Source organism: Microtus oregoni, unplaced genomic scaffold, assembly GCF_018167655.1.
Source record: "Microtus oregoni isolate MIOR12 unplaced genomic scaffold, Mior012 000064F_ref0000363, whole genome shotgun sequence".
Taxonomy (NCBI): Eukaryota; Metazoa; Chordata; class Mammalia; order Rodentia; family Cricetidae; genus Microtus; species Microtus oregoni.
In genome coordinates, this window is record NW_024543874.1 from 2,493,304 (window position 1) to 2,501,973 (window position 8,670).

The 8,670-nt window shown below is 44.0% G+C and overlaps 1 pseudogene; it reads left to right on the forward strand.

Annotated features, from left to right (window-relative positions):
• The first annotated feature begins 375 nt into the window (after window positions 1–375).
• LOC121439925 lies at window positions 376–7,571 on the forward strand (annotated as a pseudogene).
• The last annotated feature ends 1,099 nt before the right edge of the window (window positions 7,572–8,670 follow it).

Sequence of the window (8,670 nt, forward strand, 5' to 3'; positions counted from 1 at the left end):
TGATCAAGCCAGACTTACTACTCCCATCCCAGAACAGAACTGAAGAAAGAAGTCTCTGACTTTCTCTACAAAAAAAAAAAAAAAAAAAATGGGGTTGGATGAAACAAACCCTCAAGTCTCATTCAAGTTAGAAGATCTTGAAGAAAAGCCGGAAGGCAGAGCATCAAATCTGCTGTACATATCCCTTGTTGTAGTTTCCAACTGCATGTTTGACACATTGTAAGGCTCTGGGTACCACCTGTCTTCTGCACAGCATAGAAGATGGTGGGGTTTTTTTTCTGACTTGGAGTCCAGAGGATGGTTTTGCATGCCACTAATCAAACTCATCCTCAGGCCAAGCTAGCTAGAATGCTTTGCACTGTGTCCACTGCAACCATGCATCTTTCAGCCGCTCTCCACGTGGGCTGTTCTCAGCAAACCACCCAACACCTGCTTCAGACCTGCATCACAGAGAGCAAACAGCGGTCACAAGGAGCAGGTGAGTTCCTATTGTCCAATCTCAATAGCACGGGCTGAGCGTGGCTTCTTCTCAGAGCTTAGATTTTTACAGAATAGAGAGAAAATGCCTCATCATGTCCTTTTAGGTAGAACAAGAGGAGAGAGAAAAGGCAATTGAAAAGACCACACCATCCTCTGCTTACTGAAGCCAAAATAACCAGAAGGCGATGTATGACCGCTGTAATCACAAATGAAAAAAACTCAGAGCCTGTTTCAGAGTGATGTTCAAAGCAGAGAAGGTGAACTAAATTCTTTTCTACATTTTAGCCTCCCTTTTTATTTTCCTACATGTAGTGCTCATGGGAAAATGTCTCCTCTAGATCAGAGCACCCCCCCCACACACACACACACACACTGCTTGGGAGGACAATGTCACAGCAAAACATAGAGAGAATCAGGAAGAACCTTTGAAAGAACAGGGGACATCAGGACTTGAAAATACATAGTTTTCACTCACCCACTGTCTGGGATTTACAGTCTTTCGTCAAAGGTTAGGGGAGATTTTTCTGCTCTGTAAGAGGACGGTGGGAGTGTAGTGGGACACAGAGGCTGCCGTGATGGTGCCTGGTTCAAAGCCAGCTTTGCAACACATCCTCAGGCCAGTTGCCCCGGCAGTCTGTGCCTCGGTTTTCCCATTTGCATGGGAAATCAGTGGCAATACCCAGTATCATGTAAAATTCCAAGTAATCATGTGAGCTCAGTGATAACCCAGCCCACTAAGCAGGAAGCCTGAAATATGTGGTTCAGGCTCTGTTGTATTGGCCACAGCCCTTTGACTGAACGATGTAAACAATGTAGGATAGTCTCAAGACATTTTTCTAAAATTAATTTACATCGTTCATTCCTATATCTGGAGGCAGAGATCCTTTAAATTTTTAATATTTTAATCTGTGGACGTATGTAAAGTTAATTTTTCTTTGTGGTCAACCAATAAGAAGGCCTAATGAAACAAATTTATATTCTCATTCAAATTCCCAGGATGCTCCCAGGGTTTGGGGACGTCATGTTTCAACAAGATGGCTTAGACAGGAGCTGGCAGTTTGATTAAAAACTTCCATGAGAAAAATTGCCCTCTAACTCTCGGTCCCTAAAGCCCAAGTGGAATAAGCCAGGTGGTACCCACCCTCTAACACATATAAATGGCACAACTGTTTGGGGAACACAATTTTAATTTGGCCTTAAAGCCCCGAATTCAGTTTTAGTAACCTATCCCCTCTCATGCTAGAATAAGTGCCTTGAGGCAAAAAAGAAGGTATTTGTTCCGACTTTGTAAGATCAATAAGTAGTGGAAGCCGCTGAAGTGCAGGGCCCCAAGTATGGCTATATGAAAATGTAGAATTCTATGTTAATACAATGCCTACCAATATGGCTTAAGATAAATGGAAGAGGTTAATATTAGCAAGTGAGAAATTGTAAGTGTGGTTTCACCTCATTCTTTTCCATGATCTTAGGACAAATTTATCTGCGAAATAATTTTTCTTAAAAGGTCAAATCAAATTAAGACCGAGGCTCGGAAAAGTGCTGCGGAAACACCGACCGTTAAATTCTATCTTTCCTACTAAAAGCTCTTGAATGTTAGTACACATTTAATTCTGTCAATCACTGAACAGAAGAGCTCTCCTCCCTGAGCCAAAGGCCGTGCAATGCAAGGCATGTCATTAGAGACAGACATTGCTCTTCTGAATTCTGTGCATCTCTCTGCTGGTACCTCCCCTACACAGGGATCTGAGTCTGGGATACTATTTCATCTACATTTGAGTCCGGCTCTGGCCTCAGTGATGGCTAGGCTGAAAATGCTATTTTGTCTTTGTAGTGATGACCAGATCAAGAGGCTAGTCATCTTATCTCCTTGAGATCAAAGATAATGGAACCTTCTCCCCCAAGCAATGAGGTAGCAAGGTTTTCAGCCTTGCTCCCTCAGGAGTGGTAGTTTCCATGTATTTTTCAAAGACGTTTCACTGAGTGTGTTAGGCAAGCACACCTATATGGCACTGGCTGTCCATTTATTCAGACACCTGCTTTCCCGTTTCACAGTCTCTGCTATGGAGGCCAAGCCTTACTGAAGTTTGATGAAGTGTTGTTAACATAAGCAGGGAAGCCACACCCTTTCCTCCTTGGCACTGGTTTTATAGTCAGGGTTTCTAAACTCCTAGCTTCCTGTTGACAGGTGCTTTTCTGAATCTCTCAATGCACAGGGGCAAAGATTCATACAACTACAAACATTAGATCCAGGAACCCAGTAATTCTCCAAGTTTGACACACGACTAAATTGTAACTGGCGTGGATGGTAATGGAACTTACGCTGATGCTGAAATGGGAGACTCAGAGCTCCCCACCCATATAAGAAAAATTATTACCAAACAGCAACAGCGGCAGTATTTAAACCTGGGATGCTCTGCTCCAGGGAATGGGATAGTAAGGGGAGGGAGGGGATTGGGAAGAACAGAAGGACAAGAAGGACAATCATGAGGACTACAGCAGTGGCAGTCACTGTGGTCGGCTCTCCCTGGAATTCGCTGTCTTCCCTATCAGCAGGACCATCTCCCAATATCCTCTGCTTCTGACCTGTGTTCATGCACTGTGTTCTTTCACCTGACCACTAACAGTAATCCAACCACTTCATGCTACTCAACAAAAGAGGCTCGTCTGTCCCAAGGGAGGACGAAATGCTAGTTGGTGACATTATAAACAGATTGAGGTCCTAAAGGAGTTTTAAAAGATAATAATGATGACAGACCGTGTTTTCTTTATGTTCTCCTTAGAGCAGATGTGAGGTGTCTCTCACACTTTTCTCTGTAGACAGCTTTCGTGAATGAAGTCTAGAGAAGGTATCCACTGCTCAGTTTATTTAAAGAACTTTTTTTTTTAATTTTTGTACTTAAAACTTCAGTGTGTTGGGGTTAGAGGAACCAAATACCGCATATTAATATCATTTTTGATCACAGATCTAATTTCATCTTCTGAACATATTCTATGAGGATTGGGGTGATTCAGAACTGTAAACTAGCTATTGGCATTGATCGATGAACTCCAGGGTGGACGCAGCCCTGGCTAGCTTGTCATGTACATCCGTGCCTTTGAATGAAAGTTTAGAGGGCACATTGATTTAGTTTGTGGATGACAGGAGTCTGGAAAGGATAGAAAAGGCATTGACTGATAGAATTAGGTTCTGAGAAGCTTTTGACAGGCTCTAGCTATGGGACAATCTGACACGATGGAATTTAACAGCAGTGGATAGAAGACCATGTGCCTATCCCACTACTGGGTGTCCACCCTAAGGGAAAGAAATCAGCATAACAAAGAGACACCTGCTGTCCTATATGTAATATTCCTCTGTTCACAGTAGTGGAGATACACAAACAACCAAAGTGTCCGTGGACAGATGACTGCATAAAGGAAAGTGTAAGAACATACACAATTACACACACACACACACACACACACACACACACACACACACACTGAATATTATTCCATGACAAAGAACATGAAATTCTGCCATCTGCCATAATATGGATAAATTAAAGGATACTGTGTTAAGCAAAATCTATGTATGGAAAAACAGCATACACTTTTATTCTGGATAGTGAACTTCAGAAAAATAGAACATAAAATAATGGCCGACAGAGGCAGGGTCAGAAGGGTTGAGAGAGATAGTGGAAAGAGGACTCAGATACCAAAAATAGCTACTAAAAGGAATAAAGTCTAGTCTTTTATAGCATAATAGACAGTACCGTATGGAATAATTCACAGTAAGATATTATATATTTGCTATAAAGAAGTAGAAGAAGAACTAAAATTTTCCCAATACATCCAGGCAGTGGTGGCACATGCCATTAATCCCAGCACTCGGGAAGTAGAGACAGGCAGATCTCTGTGACTTCGAGGCCAGCCTGGACAATAAAGCAAGTTCTAGGACAGGCTCCAAAGCTACAGAGAAACTCTGTCTCAAAAAACAAACAAACAAAAAATCCCAATACAAAGAATTTATAAACGTTTAAAGGGATGGAAATGTGAATTTCCATGGTTTGATCATATATATCCTGTATGTATATGGAGATATATATCCATATATGTGTACAATTATTATGCATCCATTTATACAAAGCAGAGACTCCTAGTATATCCATGCAAGTACTTGGGTGCCTCTAGGGGTGATCTGCTATGGTTGAGCAGCAACAGATCTGTAGAAGATTCTAGGAGTTTGAGTGAAAGCTGATTTAGTGAGTCTTAGGAGGACACGAACCCCCATGGTATTAACTTAGTTTAACCCTAACCCTAGCTCTTACTGTGATGAAAAGTTCCGACAGAAAGCAACCTGGGGATGAAAGGGTTTATTTGGCCTACACATCCACCATGCAGTCCACCTTTGAAGGAAGCCAGGGCAGGAATTCAAGGCAGGAACCTGGAGGATAATGAAACATGAGCAGGGGCCAGAGTCACAGGGAAGGGCTGCTCACTGGCTTGCTCTGCATGGCTTGCCCTCCTTGCTTTTTTCTACACCACCTAGGACTATGGGTCCTGCAGTGTCACCACCCACCGTGTGGTAGGCCCTCCCACATCAATCATTAATCAAGAAAACGCCCCCACAGACTCCTTTCTAGGCCGAACTGATAGAGGCACTTTCTCAAATGTGGGTTCCCCCTCCCAAGATGACCTTAGCTTTTGTCAAGTTGACAGAAACTAATTGGCAAAGGGCCCTGGGTTACAGAAATAGAGTGAAAACAGCACTCAGTTACCTTGGTGGTGGTAAGGGTGGGAGGAGCCAGGAAGGAAGAGGTCAAAACTGAAGTCCATCCTAGGGAGTTTCCCTCTCATTTAACTCAGCATGGCCTCCAGCACCTTCCTGAGCTGCGAGAAAACTCTGAGACATCTGCTGTCTGGCAACACTTTTTAAAAAATATATTCGCATGCATTTGGTAGGCTAAGCCGGAGATTTTAGCATAGGAGCATTGGAGTAACATTAAAGGGCCATTAAGGGAAAACCCGTCGGCAAGGGAATAGATTCTCTGGCTTGAGTGGATGTCTCCCACTCCTGTTGGATAGAGTCACTGACCTGGCTAAGGGAGCACCCATAGGAAAGGCAAAACCACTCTCAGGAACGTGCATTGATCTTAGCAATACTTAAGAAATAGGCGGAACTTAATAAAGCACTGGTTCTTTTCAGTCCCAGGATACCTGCTCCACCGGGATACAGTCTCGGCAGCCCTGGTGTTTCACTGGGTCTCTCTCTCTTCCTCTCCCTCTCGCTCTTTCAGTGTGCTGTTGTTTCAGACGCTGGTCAGAACCTAAATGGGCTCCTTCTGGTCCTTGAATTTCCTTGCTCTTTTTCTAAGGCCTCTCTCTCCATCACATGCGGGCCTCATGTTGTACACCCTAGCAGAGGGCCCTTTCCAGCTTTCCTGCATTCCCCTCCTCCAGGCATCTGCTGAGATTTACAGATTACCTGCCTTGAAGGTTTTCTTTAAAACTCCAATAAAATTTCCCTTTCACTTGAGTCCATTCCTAAATTATTTTATTAACCAGACTAAGAAATCTAAGAGGAGGCCATGGCTTCTTCTGCATCAGAAGCATTTTCCTCTAGAGCTGGATGGCAAGGTGGTCGTTGTTTCTCTGTGTGCTGTAATTACTGTTGAGAAGCCCAATTACACTCTTTTTTGTTTGTTTGTTTAATAATTTATTTTAAGAATTTCTCACATAAATACCGCATCTCCATCACTCCCACCTTCCAACTCCTCCCAAATTCATGATTTCCTCTTTATTATTGTTATATCCTACTATTGTTAATGAACACACACACATACACACACACACACACACACACACTACCAAGCCCATTTAGCTTTGTTCATATGTAGATGTGTCCAAGACTGAACACCTTAAATGTCCGTAGAAGTTGGAAGGGCTTGAAGGCAGTCCAAACTGCTGCTTGACTGATAGTCCTGTGTTCAAGACAATCAGGGCACCAGGAGAGGGTCAAATAGTCATCAACTAGGGAGTCAAGTCACCCTAGCCCCTCTCTTTAAATGGAGTCTTTTGTAGAGGATTCAGCAGCAGTCTTAGAGGCCACGGTTGTGGTCCAGGTTGCAGGGCTCTTGGGGGATAAAGCTGAAGGTAAGGAGTGGATCCCTATCACGTAGCTGGCCTGCCTGGTCAAGATCACGAAGATGTACCTGTTCTCCCTGCTTGTTAAGGAGTCTGAGATTATTGGCTTTTTCCTGTCCGCATCTCTAAAGGACATCCCTAAAGATCCTGCCAGTGTGGAAGCAGACTTGGCTGGCCACCCGAAACACCGTGTTTGTCACTATAGGGAACTAAAATGATTTTGGTGGCTTTGTGAAATGCTCCAAGGAGGTAGCCACTGCCATCCATGGGGCTATCGTCCTGGCCAAGCTTTCTGTCATCTCTGTTGAAGGAGGTAGCCACTGCCATCCATGGGGCTATCGTCCTGGCCAAGCTTTCTGTCATCTCTGTTGAAGGAGGTAGCCACTGCCATCCATGGGGCTATCGTCCTGGCCAAGCTTTCTGTCATCTCTGTTGAAGGAGGTAGCCACTGCCATCCATGGGGCTATCGTCCTGGCCAAGCTTTCTGTCATCTCTGTTGAAGGAGGTAGCCACTGCCATCCATGGGGCTATCGTCCTGGCCAAGCTTTCTGTCATCTCTGTTGAAGGAGGTAGCCACTGCCATCCATGGGGCTATCGTCCTGGCCAAGCTTTCTGTCATCTCTGTTGGAAAGGCTGGCTACTGGGGAACAAGATTGGCAAGCTCCCATTGTTCATGCAAGGTGACAGGCCACTGTGGCTCTGTGTTGGTGTGTCTTATCCCTGCCCCCAGAGGCACTGACATTGTCTCTGCTCCTATGCCCAAGAAGTTACTGATAATGACTGGTATTGGTGACTGCTACACATCAGCCAGGGGTTGCCTTGTCACCCTGGGCAATTCTGTCAAGATCACCTTTGATGCCATCTTCAAGACCTGTAGCTACCTAACCCTGGGCCTCTGGAAACAGACTGTGTTTACTAAGTCTCAGGAATTCACTGGCCATCTGAGAAAAACCAGTCTCTGTTCATAGGGCCCAGGTTCTACTCCAACTGTGGCTGCCACATAAGTGTGTGTGTGTATTTTATAAAAATATGTGTATTAAAGTGAATATAGCCTGTTTTTTAAAAAAAGGGAAAAAAGAGTGCTTGCAACAAAGGCTTAACATTAACATCAAGTGATTTAACAGTATTTAATAATGCTTATTCCTGAGAGTAATTTAAATAAACACCTGATAAGAAAAAGCTTCAAATGAAAACGTCTTTAACAAGTGCAAACCTTGCAGAAAATGTACCACAAATGAACATTTGAGCATTTTTTAGGCTCTCTGCCTTTCCTCCAGGAGAAAGCACTTCAGGGAGAGATTGGGTCCTCGGTCTGTCTCAGAGGTATATGAGTCTAAGCAGAGAGACAGGTGATTTGGTGTCAGGAGAGTAGGTAAGAGGAAAATGTCTTTAAATCCTGTTTTTATCTCTAAGGCTTCATCGTTTCCTTGCTTTCATTTTTCAAATCTGGTCACTCTTGAAGAGAAAGTTAATTAACAGAATATGCAAATTAAAGAGCAGCTATCATACTAATTAACGTTTTCATATCACCAGCTAGTCCATTTCTGAACACGTGTAAATCAAGACATCAGTGTCTCTACAGCTGCCGGAATGTCACACCGGAAAATTGATTATGTTGCTATCAAAACAGAAGAGAGCAGTGTGGCAACGGTGGCCTCTGGAGCCTGCTCAGCTTTCTGCATGAGGACAGGTCAGTAGAACATGGACAAGCCTGGAGGACAGAGCAACGGAGGGACAGGGTGGTGGCATGCACTCCAGCACCAGACAATGGCTTCTTCCCTTACTTCTGTCCCCTCTAACTTTCTAGGACTCTTTGAGGGTCATGCCACTAGGTTGGATGTTGCAAGACTTTGCTGACAGAGAGTCTGCTGGACTCATCCAGAAGCATCCCCAGAGGCCACATGATGAGGTGGTTTGTAATTTTTAGAGAAGGGGATTTTGTCAGTAAAGGAATTGCTGAGTTACCCACAAGAGTCCCTAGGCATCTCCCAGATATGCCTTGCACAGCACCAGCTGACATGCACCTGAATTTATGGGGTCATAATGACTCTCTGCCCCTTTCGTGTG